A 22,136-nucleotide genomic window follows, 5' to 3' on the forward strand; every position below is an offset into this window, starting at 1 on the left:
TGCGTACGGATCATCTCGTTTTCCTGTGTAATCTTGGAACCTCCAAACATTGTACGCAGGGACCCTACAACATAAATGGATTCGCACCACTAGGGTCTTTACCACAAACACGGACTTAAATTACAGTGTTATTGATTATCGCCTTTTAATAACCAATGTCTGCCTGTGGCCCTAGTAGATGATAAAATCAGAACGGATGATCATGGCCCTTAACTGTTTTTTAATCACTCTTTTTAAAAAAGGGTTGTACCATTTAGATGAGTTAATACCTTTTATTATTATAAAAAACAGGTCTCTAGGATTTTAAACTATTTTATGACGCATATTTACTTGTTGTGATGGTACAAATGTAAATATTTTAATAACTATTCTTGATACATGTTTTTATTATGGCAGCATGTTCATCATTGTAATGATTTTTATTAATCAAACAATAAAGTATTCCTTGTATGGGTAGGTCTAGTGCCTGTGAAAGGAAATGGCCCAAAACGCAGCAAGAATGCATCACATTTTCCATCTCAAAACTGACCCTTTTTTGCAAAGTGGGAAGCTGTGGATTTTCAGTTCTAGCTCAGCTGGCACATAGAGAAACCTAGCAAACTTGCACATTTTTGAAAACTAGACAACAGGGGGGTGCATGACTCTTACCTGTTGATATTATCCAGAGGCCTTCACAAATGTCAAACTTTGGTAAGAAACACACATTTTCCTCACAGTTCTGTGATGAAAAATTCTAGAACCTGTGGGGAGCCACAAAGTACTTACCACCTTGAGTCCCCACACATCTCCTAGACAGTAACACCAAAGACCTTAAAGCGCTACATTGAGAGATAAGGAATAGGGCCCATAGCTGCTGTATTTAGGATGTGCTGTGGCACCCCCATGCAATCCTATGAACCTCAGACATTTTATATTCCAGAAGTTCCCATCACAGGTGTGCCTAGGTACTGGCTGAGCTAAGGCTCAAAATCCACACTTACCTGTAATGAAAAGAAGAAGGTGTGTTTTCACTGCATAAATGTGATGTGTCTATGTTGATTTGTTTTGTATTTTCCAATCATGGGAGCTAGGTCCACCCACAAAAATAGGGTTCACTTTTCATGTGGATATAGTTGGGACCGCTGATTGGTTGTCAATTTGTGGATCTCAACAGATTACAGAAATTTCAAACACAAAAAGCTTTGTATAGCATTATGTGAAAGTGAACAGAATAAATGCAAGTTACACCATACTGAACACCTCCGGATGTTTAGATTGTAAAATAAATGAGGAGTTCTTATTAAGGGCCAGATTTACATTTTGGCTGACATAGATGACTCCATCTCACCAATAGAGGACTTAACGTCTACCATGCTGCCACTACTCTGCCAGCCAAATTTAAAAATGACCACCAAGCTTGGAGCCACTGCAACTGTGGTTCCTATCACTGCCTTTTTATCTTTGATGCACACTGCTCCATCAACATGACAGGGCAGTCCATCAATTGTTTTTTAATTTTCAAAAACAAAATCCTGAAGCAGGATTTTCTTTTGGAAAAAACAAATGCCCCTTTACAATGGGAGTTATCTTTCATGCCAAGGGGGAAATTAGACAGTTTTCACTCCCCTTACCATTTTGATTTTCCAGGTGGTGACTGTCAGTGAAAACTGACCTCTATATCTGCATATCTAAATTAGGTGAGCGGGCAGCCTCAGATGGCCATTACTCAATCAGGACATGGGAGGGGTGCAACCATGCCAGAGACGGAGTAGTCCTCCCGACGGTTTCACAAATAGTCTGTCTGCATATATATCAAGGCGGTAGATCATTTCTCAGTAAGGATACTCTGTGACCATTGCAACAAAGTATCCTTACAGCCGGAGGTATAAATCTGGTACTAAATATTTAAAGTTAATCCAGCTCTTACACTTGTTGGTTTTAGCACCTCCAGAAATGCTAACTTCAAAGCACAAGTACTTATCAATGTATCTTAATATTGAAACTAAGACTACTGAAGGTGATCCCTAAAGCCACATCAAGTACATTCACACACCATTCATGCACCACACACAAGACTTTCATTATACCAGCCACAGGCCCAATGCAACATATCAGTGCACTCATATCAACATACCGGTGCAATTCAAGAGCCCATCACATTCATACGCTACAGGAGGGAATCCCTAGCAAGACAAACTCTCAACCATTCATCAACTAAATTGCACACAAACACGCCACAAACAAACCTCTATAAATACACATGTCCAGACATGTTGACAGTTGGTGCATCCACAACCTTTAAAAATGAACAAACAGTTTGACAACATTTTAACCACCTGTCAAGTAACCGCCTCCATTCTGAACTTTACCCAATGCATGCCTAGCAAACCTTTACTAAAAGCTCCCATGACAGCCACATCAGGTTCAGGAAGACATGTCTTACATGCGTCTTTAGCACAATCCCTGTGGTAATCCAGCTCCTTCTAGTTTGTGGATGCAAGCGCGAGTGTACAAGAATGTCTTTCGAGACCTACATTCCTCAAATTGAATGGCGATATCTACCTTTGAAACTAAGACAAACATGCTAAGGAATCAATCAATCATGGCATTTGTAAAGCACACTACATACCCGCAAGGGTCTCAAGGCACTGGTGGGGGGGAGGGGGGAAGCTGCTACTGATCGAAGAGCCAGGTCTTGAGAAGTCTTCTGAAGGTCAGAAGGTCTTCGGTCTGCCGCAGGTGGATGGGGAGGGTGTTCCATGTCTTGGCGGCGAGGTGGGAGAATGATCAGCCACCAGCGGTCACTTTTCGGATGCGGGGGACAGTGGCGAGGGTAAGGTCTGCGGAGCGGAGCTGGCGGGTGGGGGTGTAGAGGCTGATTCGGCTGTTGAGGTACATTGGTCCGGTGTTGTGGAGTGCCTTGTGTGCATGGGTGAGGAGTTTGAAGGTTATCCTCTTGTTGACAGGGAGCCAGTTTAGGTTTTTCAGGTGGGGTATGATGTGGCTGCGGCGAGGGATGTCGAGGATCAGGCGTGCGGAGGCGTTCTGGATGCGTTGAAGCCGTTTCAGGAGTTTGGCCGGGGCTCCTGCATAGAGTGCATTTCCGTAGTCCAGTCTAATGCTGACGAGGGCCTCATTGACCGTCCTTCTTGTTTCGGTGGGGATCCACTTGAAGATCCTGCGAAGCATGCAGAGGGTGTTGAAGCAGGAGGAGGAGATGGCGTTGACCTGCTTCGTCATGGAGAGGGTAGAGTCAAGGATGACCCCTAGGTTGCGTGTGTGGTCAGTGGGTGTTGGGGGTGTTCCTAGTGCAGTCGGCCACCAGGAGTCACCCCAGGCCGAGGGGGTAGATTCGAGGATGAGGACCTCCGTCTTGTCCGAGTTCAGCTTCAGTCAGCTGTTCCTCATCCAGTCGGCGACGGCCTTCATTCCTTCGTGGAGGTTGGTTTTGGCGGTGTGGGGGTCCTTGGTGAGGGAGAGGATCAGCTGGGTCTTGTCAGCAAAGGAGATGATGCTGAGATCATTCCATTTTGTGATATGGGCGAGTGGAGCCATGTAGACGTTGAACAATGTTGGGCTGAGGGATGAGCCTAGGGGTACGCTGCAGATGATCTCGGTGGCTTTGGAGCAGAAGGGGGGAGGCGGATGCTCTGTGTTCTGCCGGAGAGGAAGGAGGAGGTCCAGTCCAGGGCTTTCTCTTGGATTCCGGCATCGTAGAGGCGTGTTCATAGTGTGCGGTGACAGACCGTGTTGAAGGAGGCTGACAGGTCCAGGACGATGAGGGCCGCGGTTTCTCCGTTATCTAGCAGGGACCTGATGTCATCAGTGGCTGCGATGAGGGCAGTTTCGGTGCTGTGGTTGCTGCGGAACCCGGACTGGGACGGGTCCAGAATGCTGTTCTCCTCGAGGAAGCTGGTCAGTTGTTTGTTGACGGCCTTTTCGATGATCTTCACCAGGAACGGGAGCAGGGAGATGGGTCGGAAGTTCTTGAGGTCCTTGGGGTCCGCCTTGCGTTTTCTTGAGTAAGGCGTTAATCTCTGCATGCTTCCAGCTCTCTGGGAAGATCGCTGTCTCGAAGGAGATGTTGATGGTTTTCTGGAGATGGGGTGCGATGGTGCTGCTGGCTTTGTTGAAGATGTGGTGTGGGCAGGGGTCTTCCGGGGATCCGGAGTGGACGGTGTTCATGATCTCGATGGTGTAGTCGTCATTGATTTCGGACCAGGAGATCAGGCGGTTGGTGCGGGTGGTGGAAGAGGAAGCGGGGGTCTCAGTGGTTGCTGAGGTGGTGACGGTGTTGAAGCTGTCGTGGATGTCTGTGATTTTGCGATGGAAGAAGGTGGCCAGCGAGTCGCACAGGTCTTGTGAAGGTGGGATGTTGTTGGTGTTGGAGCTGGGGTTGGAGAGTTTCTTCACGATGTTGAAGAGCTCTTTGCTGTTGTGTGCGTTGTTGTCTAGGTGGTCTTTGAAGGTCCTTTTGGCAGATCTGATGAGGTGGTGGTGTCTGCGGGTAGCGTTCTTGTGGGCGGTGTAGCTTTCCGGTGTTCGTTCACGGATCCAGGTTTTTTGAGTTTTCGGCAGATTCGCTTGGAGGCTTGGAGATCTTCCGTGAAGCAGCTGGCTTTATTGCTAGTGTTGGTGTTGGGGGGCTTCTTGAGGGGGGCGAGGGTGTTGGCGCAGTCGTTGATTCACTGTTTGAGGTTGCGAGTGGCGGTGTCGGTCAGATCTGTGGGTGTGTTCCGGGCGAGGTAGGTGGAAAGCTGGTCTTCAGTGACTTTGCTCCAGCAGCGGTGTGGCATATGTTGGGTGCGGTGGTGCGTGGTGGGTTTCCAGAAGGTGAAGTGGATGCAGCGGTGATCGGTCCAGTGGAGCTCGGTGGTGTGGTTGAAGGAGATGTGGGAGCTTGCGGAGAAGATGGGGTCAAGCGTATGGCCGGTGGAGTGGGTGGGTGTAGTGACAAGTTGTCAGAGTCTGAGGTTGGCAAGGTTGTCGATCAGGGTGGAGGAATTGGTGTCGTTGTTGTTCACGAGGTGGAAGTTCAGGTCCCCGAGGAGGATGTAGTCCGTGGAGGCAAGGGCGTGTGTGCTGACGAGGTCGGTGATGGAGTCGCTGAACTGTGCTCGTGGTCCGGGGGGTCTGTAGATGAGGGTTCCTCTGAGGGTGGTGTTGCGATCGGTGTGGATCTGGAAGTGCAGGTGTTCGGCGGTGCTGATGGTGTCGTCGTTGTTGGTTGAGACTTTGAGAGTGATCCTGTGGACGATGGTGATTCCTCTTCCTACTCCATTGGTTCGGTCCCTGCGGGTGATCTTATAGCCTTCCGGGATGGCCATGGCGATGTTGGGTGCCGAGGAGGGGTTCAGCCAGGTCTCCGTCAGGAAGGCGACGTCTGGGGTGTTGGAGTCCATTAGGTCCCAGAGTTCCACGGCGTGTTTGCGTGCGGAGCGGTGTTGAGAAGGATGCATCTGAGGTGGTTGGGTTCTTTGGTAGGTGGGTTGGTCGGCCGGATGCTGGAGAAGCTGTAGTTCCAGCAGGAGAAGAGTCCTTGGGTGCGCTTCGGGGCGGCCAGGCAGCAGGTGCGTGATCGGCCAGTGTTGAGTGCGCAGAGGGTGCTGGAGTCGTAGCAGAGGCGGGCGTCATGGTGTTCGCGGGGGCCAGGGGTCCTGGCGCTGGGCGCGGTCCAGGCGTGGACGGGCACAGACGGGCTTGCCTTAGGCGCGCCACCAGCATGCCTGCTGCGCGCGGCCGCACATCGGCCGCCACATATGGGGAGGAGGGAGGGAGGAGCAGCTGGGAGGCGGGAGGCGGGAGGTAGGGACAGCGAATGAACAGTCAGGGGGGTGGGCCCGCTGGGGATGCAGCGGCAGAAATGGGAGCGGTGGACGGCACGGGGGCAAGGGCACAGAATCACGGGGGCACAGGAAGAAAAACAGGGCACAGATCACAGGGGCACAGAGGAAATATGGGGCACTGATCACAGGAGCACAGAGGAAAAAACGGGGCACAGATCACGGGGGCACAGAGGAAAAAACAGGGCACAGATCACAGGGGCACAGAGCAGAAATCGGGGCACAGATCATGGGGGCACAGAGGAAAAAACGGGGCACAGATCACGTGGGCCCAGAGGAGAAAACGGGGCACAGATCACAGAGGCACAGATGAAAAAACAGGGCTCAGATCACGGGGGACAGAGGAAAAAACGAGGCACAGATCACGGGGGCACAGAGGAAAAAACGGAGCACAGATCACGGGGGTACAGAGGAAAAAAATGGGGCACAGATCACGGGGGCACAGAAAGGAAACGGGGTCCGGATCACGGGGGCACAGAGGAAAAAAAAAGGGCACAGACCACGGGGCACAGAAGGAAATGGGGCACAGATCACGGGGGCACAGAACTTACCTCAGCAGCAGCAGCTGGGGCAGGGACAGGACGCACAGGCGGTGCTGTGCAGAGGGGGAGTGACCTACCTAACAAGGTCAAGTTACCTAAGTTACCTAAAGAGCACATCATGACCTATGAAGAACATTAGTTTTTAACACACAGGGTAGCCAGTGAGAATGTAGCATATGTCCTGTCCGCTTTTATGCACAGGGCTGTGACTGTAATGCACTTTTAACACAGCAAACTGAACATGTACTAAGTTCTGATTGAGGCGTAACATGGCAAACAGGACAAATATTTTACCCATACATGTAGCATTGGGTGCAGAGCTCTCTCTAATATTATGTGATGTTTGTTATAATGAGAGGCGATACTTAAACCTAAACCGGTCCCAGGATGCTTGTTTCTGGTCCAGGGAGGAACTGGCATCACCATACTGCCACAGGCCGGGCCAGGGGCGACGTTGAGTGTGTTTCCCTCCATCTCTGCTCCGGACTCCCTGGCTCTTATGGGCAATTTAAAATCGGGTTCTCCTCTTGACCCATGCCCTGCTAAATTTTTGGCGAAAGTGGCGGAGGTGATCAACCCGTTGGCCAATCCGCTTTTAAATCTTTCACTGAGGCTTGGTGTCGTCCCGCAGTCCTGGAAGCAGGCGATGGTGATTCCATTGCTCAAAAAATCTGGTTTGGATCCGAAGGCCCCGGTTAATTATAGGCCCATCTCTTTGCTGCCGGCCCTTACGAAGATGCTGGAAAAGCACGTCCATGGCGTGCTTTCCAACTTTGTTGAATCTAATGGGATCCTGCACGCCACCCAATCGGGCTTTCGTCCCCATCACAGTACTGAGACTGCGCTCCTGGAGGTCTCGGAAACCATTAAAGGGGTTCTGGACTCCGGGGGCAAAGTCATGCTGGTGATGTTAGATCTGTCGGCGGCATTCGACACCGTTCCCCATGTTGGTCTTCTCGCTAGACTTTTCGAGATAGGCCTGCGGGGGACGGTGTTCGACTGGTTTTCTTCTTTTCTAGCCGGCCGCCGGCAGTCGATCTGGGCCCCGCCGGATTCCGCCGTGATGCCGCCTCTGGGAGTCGGGGTCCCTCAGGGCTCTATTTTAAGCCCGACCCTCTTTAACATCATTATGACCCCATTGGCGGCGTTGGTGGAGTCGCATGGTGCCCAGATCGTATCCTATGCGGACGACACCCAGCTCCTCTTCTCTTGTAAGAGAGGAGGCGACTTTGATGGGGAGAGCATTCGGGATTGCCTTGGGGCTGTTTTTCATTGGTTCCATCTAAACAGCCTTAAGTGCAATTCCGACAAGTCCGAAGTACTTTTCTTTGGGTGTGATACAGAACCAGACTGGCAGGCCTGGTGGCCACGGGATATGTTCCCTCCGTCCTGTTCCTCTCAGGTTGCTAAGAATCTGGGGGTGAAGATGGATAACAGGCTTACCTTGAAATCCCAGATCCTGGGGGTGTCGGGCATTTGCTTTGGCGTCCTCAGGATGCTGCGGAGGTTTCTTCCTCTGTTATCCATGGAACACAGGACGCTGACTGTCCAGGCTCTGATTGGGTCCAGGTTGGATTATTCCAACGCTCTCTACCTGGGCCTTCCAGAGTACTTGTTGCAGCGGCTTCAAGTGGTACAGAATGCCGCTGCAAGGGCAATCTTTGGCCTTAGCAGGCGATCCAGGGCCTCGGGCCTGCTGGCAACTTTACACTGGCTTCCTATTCGTAAGAGGATCGCTTTTAAGGCGCTGACCTTGGCCTATAAAGCTCTTCACAAGGAGGGAGCCAAGTACCTCCAAAAGAGACTGGTTTTTTACCATCCAACCAGGTCTCTGAGGTCGGAAGCCCTGCATTTTGCTGTCGTCCCCCGGGTCAAGAAAGCGCGCCTCGGAGGCCGCTCGTTTGGATTGCTGGCTTCTCAGCTGTGGAACTCTTTACCACTGGCCCTGCGGGGAGCCAGCAGCCTATTAGCTTTTAGGAAAGGCCTTAAAACCTGGTTGTTTTCTCAGTAGCTGGTTCTCCGTGAATCTTTGGCCCATTCTTCTGTTAGTTCTATTTGATGTTATGTTTTTTATGTTGCAGTATTATCTCTTTCTCCATTAAAGCGCCGGGACACTCTTTTTGAGTAGCCGTGCGCTATAGAAATGAATAAATAACATAACATAACATAACATAACATGGCAGTTCGGTCTGGACTGTTCCCATGAGGAGCTGGGTCAAGACTGATTTCCATATGGCCGGGTCAAAACTAGGGTGGCGTGGTGAGCAAAAAAAAGATGGATTAAACCCAGATCCTTGTGGCTGGGGGTGAATATTTGTAATGCTCAGCATTCTATCCCTCATTTGTTCTTTTTACTTTGTCACCCAAAGTGAGATGGGTGTGCCCAGTTGTGGGTACCATGCTCACTGTGCCACTGGACTCAAGCTATCCTTGCTGATATGGGGTGATTCCTGAAGCCAGTCACAGGATGCCGGTTTCTAGTCTAGGAAAGATCTGGCTTGGCAGTTCCGGCTTGACTGTTCCCATGAGGAGCAGTGTCAAAACTGATTTGCATATGGCTGGGTATAAACTGGGGTGTCGTGGTGAGCAAAACACCAATGGATTAAATCCAGATCCTTATGACTGGGGGGTGAATGTTTGCAATGTTCAGCATTCCATCCATCATCTGTTTTTTCCCCCTTTTTTTTATAAAGCACACTATCACCTTTGAGGGTATCCTGTCGCTGATGCAAGAGCAGTGAGGATGAATTAACCTAGTAGAAAAGCCAGCTCTTCAGCTTTGTGCAGAATGCAGTAATGTAGAGACAGTGCATATGTGTAGAGGCAGGTAATTCTGCCATTTTTGATCCAATCAGGAGAAATCACGTCTCCTTGTTCTGAGTATGAATTCATCTGAGCAAAGGTGTCTGTAAGGTTTCTGAAATGTGAGGCGGTATTGAGGTATGCTGGTTCAGTGTTGTGTAAGGCTTAGAATATGTGTGGCGGGAGTTTGAAAAGAGCTTTGGATGAAGAGTCAATCGAGCTGTTTGATGTGCAGGGTGTGTACATTTTGGGAAGTTGAAGGAGGAGGCTGCCTACTGCGTTCTCTATGGTTTAGAGTCATCTGCTTAGGTGAGTGAGGGAGTAATTCAGTATCAGGGTGAGTGCAGCACCAATTGGTTTGAGTCCATTGGTGAAGATGAAGCGAAGGCATGTATTTCTGTACTACCTTTACTATCTGCCTTCTACCTATGCAATATCCCTGTGAAAGGAAGCCAAGAGGCCTGGTGTACATTGTAGAGTCTGTTTTGAATTATTATTGCATATATTTCTTGCAGGATGCCTTATTCGAGGTCACAAGATTCACTGTTCCTAAGCAACTTTAGTCAGGTGAGTTTTGTCCTCAGGAGATTTGAAAATTAACTACCAGTCGAAACATTGACATCCCTTACCTAAACTGCTTTCAAAACATGTTATGGTTTGTTCACCAGGAGATACCATATATAATCAGACAGGATGTCTGCTTACATTTGTTTGATATAATATCATATTCAGCCTTGTAATCTGTTCCGAGCCTTATTCTATGTCGTTATATACATATTAGTTCACTGTTCGGTTCAACATAAAGCAAATAGGAAAACATAGGACTGGCTAAGATGGGCACTGGGGACAGTAAACACGACTCTCCTACCTCTTTCCTTGCTTAGAGCAGTCTCTACAAGAACAACATGGTCAAGTCTTTTTAGCTTTTTCAGGAATACGTTTGGCAAAGTGCTGAGCCTGCAGCGTTGCCACATCCTCCAGGGCATACGAAGTAGAGGCTGCTGCTTCTGTAACAGAAATACCTCCACTGCAGTGATGTAACAAAGGCCCTGCCAGCCTCCACAGTGCGGGGGAGCCCCAAGTACCAGGGTGCCCCCTCAGCACAGTACCCTGGCCTGAGCGCTCCTGAGTGAATCCGTGCCGGGCCCCTCCATGGACTTTGCTGGAGGGCTTGTCAAGTTTTGTTACGCCACTGTTTCAATGACGATAAACTGAAAATCAAAGAAAAACATGTGTTTTCCCACAGTGGTCTGACGATAAACAACATACACATTGTATCCATCTGGATCAGGTAGGTAAACAGCTTTCCGATACCAAGTGCGGTTTTTATGACTCACATTATACGGCTGGAGAACCTGGGGGCATATTATCAAAGACGGCGTTAAAATTGTCGCCGGCGATAATGGGCTTGATAATATGCCGTGGAGAATTCCAATAGAAGCCCATGTTCACACCAGAACATGGACTTCTATTGAAATTCTTAAGGGCATATTATCAAGCCCATTATCGCCGCTTTAGCAGCAGTTTTCTGCCGCTAAACCGGCAATGCTCAGAGACACCCTACCAACGTTCGTACTGTATCGCATAAACGCTCGCTTTGAGGGTCGGAAGCCCTAGAGTTGCGTTTTTCTTTTATCCTTAAACTTGCTGCTATTTTAATATTTTTATTTGTGAATTAGGAGAACTTTGTTGTATTAGGAGATCTTGTTGCACATGTTTATAAAGATTTGTACGGCCCACTTACCCGCATTTTAAAACTACAGTTTACTCACTCGCTTTGTGAGACTCCTCCCCTTCTGTCCGGGCCTATCATCGGGCGCCATTTTTGATTGGGCTGACTGCCAGGGACTATTTCTTTCAGGCCAATGCAAGCGCGCTAGCCAATGCTCAGAGACACCCTACCAACGTTCGTACTGTATCGCATAAACGCTCGCTTTGAGGGTCGGAAGCCCTAGAGTTGCGTTTTTCTTTTATCCTTAAACTTGCTGCTATTTTAATATTTTTATTTGTGAATTAGGAGAACTTTGTTGTATTAGGAGATCTTGTTGCACATGTTTATAAAGATTTGTACGGCCCACTTACCCGCATTTTAAAACTACAGTTTACTCACTCGCTTTGCGAGACTCCTCCCCTTCTGTCCGGGCCTATCATCGGGCGCCATTTTTGATTGGGCTGACTGCCGGGGACTATTTCTTTCAGGCCAATGCAAGCGCGCAGCGGAGGCGCGCCAGAGGCAAGCCCGTCTGCGCCCGTCCGTGCCCAGACGGGACCTGGAGCCACCCCCCCCTGCTTCTGGCTTTACGATCCTCAGACTTACATACTCCCGCTCTTTTTTGTATAGCCTCCGACCGTCACCTGGTATTTATTGTTCTCGTTTGCGCTGTTATGACGCCCCTTTGTCCTGCCCTATATGCGCTCTGGCTCTCACATCCCTTCCCTCGGAGCTGTGTATTCCCTCTTCCTCTTTCTGGACTGCCACCCCTCTCCCAGTGACTGCACACCCCTCTGACTTCCCTCCTGACCTTAGTTTTATTAGTTTAAATTGCAGATCTCTGCCTAAACACAAGAGGGACATATTTGACCTCCTCACATCGTCTAGTCCGTCTGCCTTGTTTCTAACTGAAACCTGGCTCAATGACTGTTCTGGGCCGGACATTGCCACTGCCCTCCCTGATGAATACACCTTCGTGGGGCGTAACAGAACTCTCAGGGATGGAGGTGGCATTGCCATTATTTACAAGAGGAGCTACTCCTGCAAGTGGGAAGACCTTGACATCCCTAATTGTGAAGCAGGTAGTTTTAAATTGCTATTATCCCCGAATTTTACATTGTCCGGTGCATGGGCCGCTGCCCTTCCTGAGCTTATTGCTCCCCTTTTGCTGGAATCTTATAATTTCCTGTTATTAGGTGACTTGAACATCCATTTTAACGACACCTTATGCTCTACTAGCACTCATCTTATACAGGACTTTGCCGCCCTCAATTTAAGTCTTCTCAACTCCGGTCTAACTCATAAAGGCGGAAACCTACTAGACCCAATCTTTGCTAATCTGGACACTGTAACCTGTCTACCCTCCAGACATAATATTTGGTATGACCATTTTATTGTAGAGTTCTACATTAAGACAGCGGGTGCGCCTTGCCCTCCTGGCAACCCACACTCCCTTAGAACCAGTAGAAATTGGCAAAGACTTAACCTGGAGCAACTTAATAATTCTCTAGAAAAGACCTTGCCTCCTCTGTCTAATATCTCTACGGATGATGTGGGGACGATTAGTGTTAGACCTGGCACCTTGGCGTGAGTTTCCCTTCCACTTTTTGATGGTGTGCCTCGATTGTTTTGCTGGTGTTGTCCGCTCAGGGCACTGCGCCACGGCTAATCCGTGCCGCAGTGCAAGTGCTCCCTAGGTAAAGTGTACCTGTAATTGATGTTCATGATTGGTTTATTGGATTCACTGTCAGTCCCCAGTAAAGTGCACCAGGGGTGCCAGGGCTTGTGAATGCCAATGCCGCTGGTGGGATTGCAGCGCTGGTTGCGCCACCCACAGAAAGCGGCCGTGTAAAATGTGCCTAGTGTCTGCCACCGCAGACCCTGTGCGCGGTCTGGGACCGTCGCGCTGACTGCGCAAGTGCCCCCACTTGCCAGTCCCTAAACCTTCCCTTACCTACATATTAGCCACCCCTCTGGTAGGCCCAAGGGCAGGGTGCATTGTAGGCATAAGGTAAGACATGACCTGATGTGTGTGGCATGTCTTAGTAGTGAATTACAGCCATTTTCGTTCTTCACTATTGAAGGCTACCTGCTCTCCATAGGCCAGAATGGGCTGCTGGAGTCACTACACGCTGTGACTCCAGTGGACTCAGAGAGCATGGTAGAATGTCAAGTTTAGTATGCCTGAACTCAGAATAATAAAATACTTCTTGTAGTCAAGTTTATTTTAATATCCTGGGTTTGTAAATACTACTTTTAGAAAGTTAGTATTTACTGACCTGACCATTTCAGTCCGCCTCTGCTGTGTGTGTGTGTTCTGCCTAGCAACAGTAAGGAGCAGGGTTGGGGAATCCCCAGAGACAGGTTGGCTGCCAGGTGGTGGGTAGGGAGATGACACCAGGATGGGTGGGAGGAGTACACCTTGACTCTTGGATAGACCTGTGCTCTGCCACCACAAAGCCGGCGCCGCCCCCTGTGGGGCGGCTGATGTCTCTGCCCTGCTGCTGAAAGGAAAGAGCAGAGTCACCATAACAAAGTGCTCCAGAACTGGACTGAGCCAGGCCTAGGCCCCCTGGCGCTAAAGAACAAAAGAATCATGGTATAAAAGTAGGAGCCTGGCTCCTAAGAAATCAGAATCCTGTTTACCACAAAGAACCTCTGCCCGACTAGAAGGAGAAGAAGACGCTGGAGGAGCTGGCCTGCTGCTTGCCTTGCTGAGAAAGGAGAGGAAGAGACTACTGAAAAGACTTTTGCTACTTTGTGCTTTAAACATTCTCCAATGGCTTGATCTGAGCTTGCCCCCTGAACTGAACCCCAGGACCAGTGGGTTCTCTGTGCTTTTGCTCGTCCTCCGATTCGAGCCGTGTGTGCATCCCGCTGGAAAGAGACTGCGCCCCTCATCGCCCCTCCTAGGGCCGTGACACTCAGGAGCTTGCCTGCCTCAACCCCGTGAGAGCCTCGCTCCGTCCGGAGCCGCTCTCTGTCCCCGGGCTAGGTTGCCTGCACCCCTGTCACCGCCTGTCACTGGAGCGCGCTGACCGCGCTATCACCCCTCCGGCCGGAAACCGTCCGACGACTGTGATCTACGCCGGGTCATCCAGCTGCACTGACCGTGCCCTGTGACCCCGCTTCGCTATCCCCGGACATCTCAGGCCGCGCCGCCCCCGTTGTGGAGACCCCCTGCACCGCCGTGCCGAGGGTCGCTGGCCGCGCCTGCCTACCTGCCCACACCCGCTGATCGAGGACCCAAGACCTCTTCCCAAGCTGAGAGTCGCACCGACCTGTGCCGGCTCTCCACGTCACGAAAGAAGCTCCAGTACCGGGCTCGGGGCCCGCAACGCCTTATTTCCCCGTTCGCAGGAGCCGATCTCTGTAAGTACTGTAACCACAAGTAACATTTGCGAGAGACTACAAAGTATCCATTTGAAGCTACGAACAAAGAACATTTGCCTGCTTTACAACCTGGTGGCATAGCGAAAACGTTATTGGTCTTGTGATAAGTCTGCTGAGATATATATACCTATTTTTACATAAAGAAGCGTATTTTTCTACATATCCAAGTCTGGTGTCTGTTTCTGGGGGGATTGATGTATTTACTGTATGTATGATTGTAAGTGCTTAACCAACAACGCCTGAGGAATCGCCTTGGCTGCTCACGCCACGCACCTAGAGGGTGAGCAAGGGTCATTCACGAGGGGTTATCCTGCGCCCTGACGTAGAGGAGAGGGTTCCTGCTTGACACAAGGGCAACCTTGCGCCAACCAGAGACCCCCAAGTCTAACATTGTTGGCAGCGTGTGGGATTTCGGATTTGCATTTGTAATTTGCATACAGTGAATTATTAATCACCAGATAGTGAGAGCAGACCAAGTAACGCAGCCACAGGTTTTCATTTTTGAACTTTGTTGAGACATCTGCCATTTTTGCAACCATGCCTGGCTCACTCTCTGCTGGAAGAGCACACTCTGTGATTTCTGGAATGGATGAGGTGGATTGGGAGGGACTGGAAGGCTACACGATAGAGCAATTGAAAGGCTACAGTGTAAAATTCAGAGTTCCCCATGCTGGATTCAAGAGGAGGGCCCAGTACGCCAAGGCGTTGAGAGCCTGGAAGGAGTCACGAGACCCACGGAATGCGGGGGACATCGTTCCACCCGACAACCTTGAGGAGCACAGCAGAGTCCGGTCGCCAGAGGAGCTGGCAGACAGGGCAGCAGACAGGGCGCATGCAATGGAGATGGCAAAGTTGGCAGGACAAATGGAAATGGAAAAGCAGAAGTTGGCCCTGGAGGCACAACAACGCCAAATGGATCATGATATAAGATTGAAGGAGTTGGAGCTGAAGGCGAAAAGTTTGGACACCGCTCCTTCTGGTGGCAGCACTCCACCGGTGCAGGTAGAGTCTAAGGTGTACATCCCCAAAGATGTAGTAAAGGAGTATTTTAGAAAGGATGACATAGGGCAGTGGTTTAGAGCCTATGAGGTGGCCATGTCTTCACACCGGGTCCCTGAGAAAGACTGGGGAGCGGGGTTGTGGGGAAGGTTCCTTGCTGAAGGGCGTGACACACTGTTAGATTTTTCCTTAGATCTCCAAGCCTCATACCCCCATATGAAGGAAGCTTTAATGACCAGGTATGGGTTAACTCCTGAGCTATATAGACAGAGGTTCAGGGAGACTAAGAAGATCCCTGAGAGTACGTATGTGGAGTATGTAACTTTTTTCTGCAGAGCACTGGATGGTTGGGTGAAGGGTAGCAAGGTGAATGATTATCAAGGGCTGCTTGATTTAATTGCATGGGAGCACTTGTCCAGTCAATGTTTTCCTGAGCTACGCCAGCACCTGATTGATAGCAAGCTGTCCAACCCGAGGAAGCTTGCTGAGGAGGCGGACCGCTGGCTCAGCACCAGGGTCCACAAGGGTCAAGTGGGAGACTCCGCCAAAGGTGGGCAGGGTCCCCCGCAGAAGAGTGGGGGGACAGGGGTAAACAGAAAGGGTTCCAAAAAGGCCCCCAAAGTAATCCCCAAGGGAACCAGCAGAAGGGTTCTCAGCCTCCCCCACCCCCGCAGCAGAACGAGGCCCCGACAGGTAGACCTGTTCCAAAGGGGCCCTTCAATTGTTATAGGTGTGGTGACCCGGGTCACATTGCCTCTGATCCTAAGTGTCGCCTGTTTGGTAAGACCGCACCCACTGGTGCTCCACCCCGGCAAGTAGCTAATATTAACTTTGGGGAGGAGGTAGCAGTCCAGGAGGGTGGGGGTCCCGGGCAGATGACCCTAGTCTCGCTAGGAGACAGTGAGATGGTCCCTGAAACCTACTTACCCTCTAACACTAAGAAATATGGGCAAGTAGTGACCATCAATGGAAAGAAGGTTGAGGATCTTAGAGATACAGGAGCCAGCGTGACCTCGGTGAGGCAACACCTGGTGTCTCAAGAGCAGATTGTACCCAATGCCTACTGTAGGGTTGTCAATGCTGACAACGTCGAGAGTCGTTGTCCAATGGCTCAAGTTCCCTTTGAGTGGGGGGAGGTCTCTGGTACTCTACAAGTCGCTGTGAGAACTGACATGCCTGTAGACTGTCTGCTAGGGAACGACCTGGAGAGCTCCCCTTGGGAAAAGGTGGAGAAGACCACGCATCTGAGGATGGTGGGTCTGCCCGACTGGGCGTGCGTGACCACCCGGTCCATGGCAGCCAGTAGGGGTGTTGAGAGGGTCCTGGAGCCTGAGGGAGAGGTCCAGGAACCGGCCTTAGGGAGAAGGCGCAGGAGGCGCGGGAAACCGGCCCCCGAAGTTCCCACGGCCCAGGAGGAAGTAGACCCTGAGGGGGATGCTCTGGAGCCTACCGGGGAACAGATTGCCGAACTGGGAGACCTGCCTGAGCTGACCCATTGGCAGCAAGAAGGAGGTCCCTCCAGGGAGGAATTCTGCAGGGAGCAGAAAGAATGCCCTTCTCTCGTGGGTATGCGGCAGCAGGCTGCAGACCAGGCCAATGGTGTTCAGGCCAAAACACACTACGTGTACTGGGAGAGTGACCTCCTGTATTCCGAGCCTAAGGCTGCTGAACCTGGGTCAGCCCGTGTGCTGGTGGTACCCCAGAAGTTCAGAACCTTCCTACTGGGGCTGGCTCATGATGTGCCGTTAGCAGGACATTTGGGGATGGACAAGACCTATGACAGGCTTGTCACCCACTTTTACTGGCCCCAAATGCACAAGAATTCAGATTCCTACTGCAGAACATGTCAGACTTGCAAGGCAAGTGGTAAGAGCGGAGGGAAGCACAAGGCTCCTCTGCAGCCCTTCCCCGTGGTCGGTACGCCATTCCAGCAAGTGGGTATTGATATTGTGGGGCCTCTGGACCCCAAGACAGCCCTGGGCAACAGGTTCATCCTGGTCTTGGTGGACCATGCCACCCGGTACCCTGAAGCCATCCCTCTGAGGACAGTGACGGCCCCAGTGGTGGGACGAGCACTGATGGGAATTTTCTCCCGAGTGGGATTCCCTCTAGAGGTGGTGAGCGACAGGGGGACCAATTTCATATCCACATATATGAAATCCCTGTGGAAGGAGTGTGGGGTAACTTACAAGTTCACCACTCCTTACCACCCCCAAGGAAATGGGTTGGTTGAGAGATTCAACCGAACCCTCAAAGGCATGATCATGGGCCTGGACGGTCCAATGAGGCGTAAGTGGGACGTCCTCTTGCCATGCCTGCTCTTCGCTTACCGAGAGGTGCCACAGAAGTCTCTAGGGTTCAGCCCCTTTGAGCTTCTGTATGGTCACCCGGTAAGAGGACCTCTGAGTTTGGTAAAGGAAGGCTGGGAGCAATCTCCCAGGAAACCTCCCCAGAATGTATACAGTTACATGCTGGCCTTCCGAAACCAGATTAGGCGTTTCAGGCAACTTGCTGAGGCAAATCTGGAAGCCAGCCAGGAGGAGATGAAGCGGTGGTACGACCGGAATGCCACTCTGGTAGAGCTTCAACCTGGACAAAAGGTGTGGGTCTTGGCCCCAGTGGAGCCTTGTGCACTTCAGGATAAGTGGACAGGTCCATTTGAGGTTGTGGAGCGCAAAAGTCCTATCACCTACTTGGTGGACATGCAGTCTCCCAGGAACCCTTTGAGGGTCCTACATGTTAACCGCCTTAAGCCCCACTTAGAGAGGACCGAAGTGGGCATGCTGCTGGCCACTGATGATGGAATGGAAGAGGAGACCGAGCCTCTTCCTGACCTCTTGGTAGCCTCTGAGAAAGATGGGTCAGTGGATGGAGTTAACCTCTCACCCACCCTGACGCCCGAACAACAGGAAGATTGCCGCCACTTGCTGGGGCAGTTTCCAGATAGGTTCTCCCTGGTTCCTGGTGTCACAGATTGGTGCGTCCATGATGTGGACACAGGAGACAGCTTACCTGTGAAGCACAAGGCTTACAGGGTAACTGACAGGGTCAGAGCTTGCATCAAGGAGGTGGTCTCCAAGATGCTTGCGCTAGGGGTGGTTGAGTCCTCCAGCAGTCCTTGGTCCAGCCCCGTGGTCTTGGTCCCCAAAGCTGCTGTGCCGGGAGCCACACCTGAACTCCGGTTCTGTGTGGACTACAGAGGACTCAATTCAGTAACGAAGACTGACGCGCACCCCATCCCCAGAGCTGATGAGCTCATTGATCGGCTAGGGGCTGCCCGGTTCCTCAGCACGTTTGACTTAACGTCTGGGTACTGGCAGATCGCCTTGACCGATGGGGCCAAAGAGAGGTCAGCATTCTCTACACCAGATGGGCACTTCCAGTTCCGAGTCATGCCATTTGGAATGAAGAATGCCCCTGCCACCTTCCAGAGGTTGGTCAACCAGGTACTGGTTGGGCTGGATGCGTTCAGTGCCGCCTACCTGGATGACATCGCAGTGTTCAGTGCCACCTGGCCTGAACACCTGCGCCACCTCTGGGAACTGTTGATGGCTCTGCGCCGAGCAGGCCTCACGATCAAGGCAAGCAAGTGCCAGATCGGGCAGGGTTCCGTGGTGTACTTGGGACACCAAGTGGGGAGTGGCAAGGTGGCACCCTTGCAACCCAAAATTGAGACCATCCTGGCTTGGGAACCCCCCAAGACGCAGACCGCAGTGAGGGCCTTCCTGGGGCTCACTGGGTACTACAGGAGGTTTGTCAAGGGCTATGGAACGATTGTTGCCCCCTTGACAGAGCTGACTTCCAAGAAGCAGCCCAGGAACGTGATCTGGACTGACACCTGTCAGAAAGCTTTCGACACCCTGAAGATTGCCATGTGCACGGCGCCCGTGCTCTTGGCCCCTGACTTCTCCAAAGAATTCCTCGTGCAGACAGACGCTTCAGAGCATGGTGTAGGGGCTGTTCTCTCACAGATGAGGAGGGCTGGGACCAACCCGTAGCCTTCATCAGTAGGAGGTTACTTCCACGGGAAAGTAGGTGGAGTGCAATTGAGCGAGAAGCATTTGCTGTGGTCTGGGCGCTGAAGAAGCTAAGACCCTACTTGTTTGGGTCTCACTTCCGGGTTCAGACGGACCACAGGACCCTCAGATGGTTGATGCAAATGAGGGGTGAGAACCCGAAGCTGTTGAGGTGGTCCATCTCCCTACAGGGTATGGACTTTACGGTGGAACACCGTCCTGGTACAGATCACGCCAACGCTGACGGTCTGTCCAGGTATTTCCGCCTTAGTGACGAGGAACCCCCTGGGCAAGGGTAGTTCTCCCCACATTTCAGCTGGAGGGGACACGTGTTAGACCTGGCACCTTGGCGTGAGTTTCCCTTCCACTTTTTGATGGTGTGCCTCGATTGTTTTGCTGGTGTTGTCCGCTCAGGGCACTGCGCCACGGCTAATCCGTGCCGCAGTGCAAGTGCTCCCTAGGTAAAGTGTACCTGTAATTGATGTTCATGATTGGTTTATTGGATTCACTGTCAGTCCCCAGTAAAGTGCACCAGGGGTGCCAGGGCTTGTGAATGCCAATGCCGCTGGTGGGCTTGCAGCGCTGGTTGCGCCACCCACAGAAAGCGGCCGTGTAAAATGTGCCTAGGGTCTGCCACCGCAGACCCTGTGCGCGGTCTGGGACCGTCGCGCTGACTGCGCAAGTGCCCCCACTTGCCAGTCCCTAAACCTTCCCTTACCTACATATTAGCCACCCCTCTGGTAGGCCCAAGGGCAGGGTGCATTGTAGGCATAAGGTAAGACATGCCCTGATGTGTGTGGCATGTCTTAGTAGTGAATTACAGCCATTTTCGTTCTTCACTATTGAAGGCTACCTGCTCTCCATAGGCCAGAATGGGCTGCTGGAGTCACTACACGCTGTGACCCCAGTGGACTCAGAGAGCATGGTAGAATGTCAAGTTTAGTATGCCTGAACTCAGAATAATAAAATACTTCTTGTAGTCAAGTTTATTTTAATATCCTGGGTTTGTAAATACTACTTTTAGAAAGTTAGTTTTTACTGACCTGACCATTTCAATCCGCCTCTGCTGTGTGTGTGTGTTCTGCCTAGCAACAGTAAGGAGCAGGGTTGGGGAATCCCCAGAGACAGGTTGGCTGCCAGGTGGTGGGTAGGGACATGACACCAGGATGGGTGGGAGGAGTACACCTTGACTCTTGGATAGACCTGTGCTCTGCCACCACAAAGCCGGCGCCGCCCCATGTGGGGCGGCTGATGTCTCTGCCCTGCTGCTGAAAGGAAAGAGCAGAGTCACCATAACAAAGTGCTCCAGAACTGGACTGAGCCAGGCCTAGGCCCCCTGGCGCTAAAGAACAAAAGAATCATGGTATAAAAGTAGGAGCCTGGCTCCTAAGAAATCAGAATCCTGTTTACCACAAAGAACCTCTGCCCGACTAGAAGGAGAAGAAGACGCTGGAGGAGCTGGCCTGCTGCTTGCCTTGCTGAGAAAGGAGAGGAAGAGACTGCTGAAAAGACTTTTGCTACTTTGTGCTTTAAACATTCTCCAAGGGCTTGATCTGAGCTTGCCCCCTGAACTGAACCCCAGGACCAGTGGGTTCTCTGTGCTTTTGCTCGTCCTCCGATTCGAGCCGTGTGTGCATCCCGCTGGAAAGAGACTGCGCCCCTCATCGCCCCTCCTAGGGCCGTGACACTCAGGAGCTTGCCTGCCTCAACCCCGTAAGAGCCTCGCTCCGTCCGGAGCCGCTCTCTGTCCCCGGGCTAGGTTGCCTGCACCCCTGTCACCGCCTGTCACTGGAGTGCGCTGACCGCGCTATCACCCCTCCGGCCGGAAACCGTCCGACGACTGTGATCTACGCCGGGTCATCCAGCTGCACTGACCGTGCCCTGTGACCCCGCTTCGCTATCCCCGGACATCTCAGGCCGCGCCGCCCCCGTTGTGGAGACCCCCCTGCACCGCCGTGCCGAGGGTCGCTGGCCGCGCCTGCCTACCTGCCCACACCCGCTGATCGAGGACCCAAGACCACTTCCCAAGCTGAGAGTCGCACCGACCTGTGCCGGCTCTCCACGTCACGAAAGAAGCTCCAGTAACGGGCTCGGGGCCCGCAACGCCTTATTTCCCCGTTCGCAGGAGCCGATCTCTGTAAGTACTGGAACCACAAGTAACATTTGCGAGAGACTACAAAGTATCCATTTGAAGCTACGAACAAAGAACATTTGCCTGCTTTACAACCTGGTGGCATAGCGAAAACGTTATTGGTCTTGTGATAAGTCTGCTGAGATATATATACCTATTTTTACATAAAGAAGCGTATTTTTCTACATATCCAAGTCTGGTGTCCGTTTCTGGGGGGATTGATGTATTTACTGTATGTATGATTGTAAGTGCTTAACCAACAACGCCTGAGGAATCGCCTTGGCTGCTCACGCCACGCACCTAGAGGGTGAGCAAGGGTCATTCACGAGGGGTTATCCTGCGCCCTGACGTAGAGGAGAGGGTTCCTGCTTGACACAAGGGCAACCTTGCGCCAACCAGAGACCCCCAAGTCTAACAATTAGTACCTGGCTTACCTCTGCAATTGATTTTTGCCTCCCGGCACGTAAATGTAAGCAAAATTTTCTGCACCCCCCTGCTCCTTGGTTCAATGAACAACTAAAAACGGAGAAGTCCCGTTGCAAAAGACTGGAGCGTATTTGGAGGTCAAACTACTCTCCCACAGATAAAGAAAACTACAAACTCGCATTACATAAAAATCACGCTCTATGTAATACTGCCAGGGCCAATCACGTTAACAACACAATACTGAAAGCTCAGAATCGTCCCAAAGCTCTTTTTAAGGCAGTTCAGGAACTATCC

This window comes from Triturus cristatus, chromosome 5_2, assembly GCF_964204655.1.
Source record: "Triturus cristatus chromosome 5_2, aTriCri1.1, whole genome shotgun sequence".
Lineage (NCBI taxonomy): Eukaryota > Metazoa > Chordata > Amphibia > Caudata > Salamandridae > Triturus > Triturus cristatus.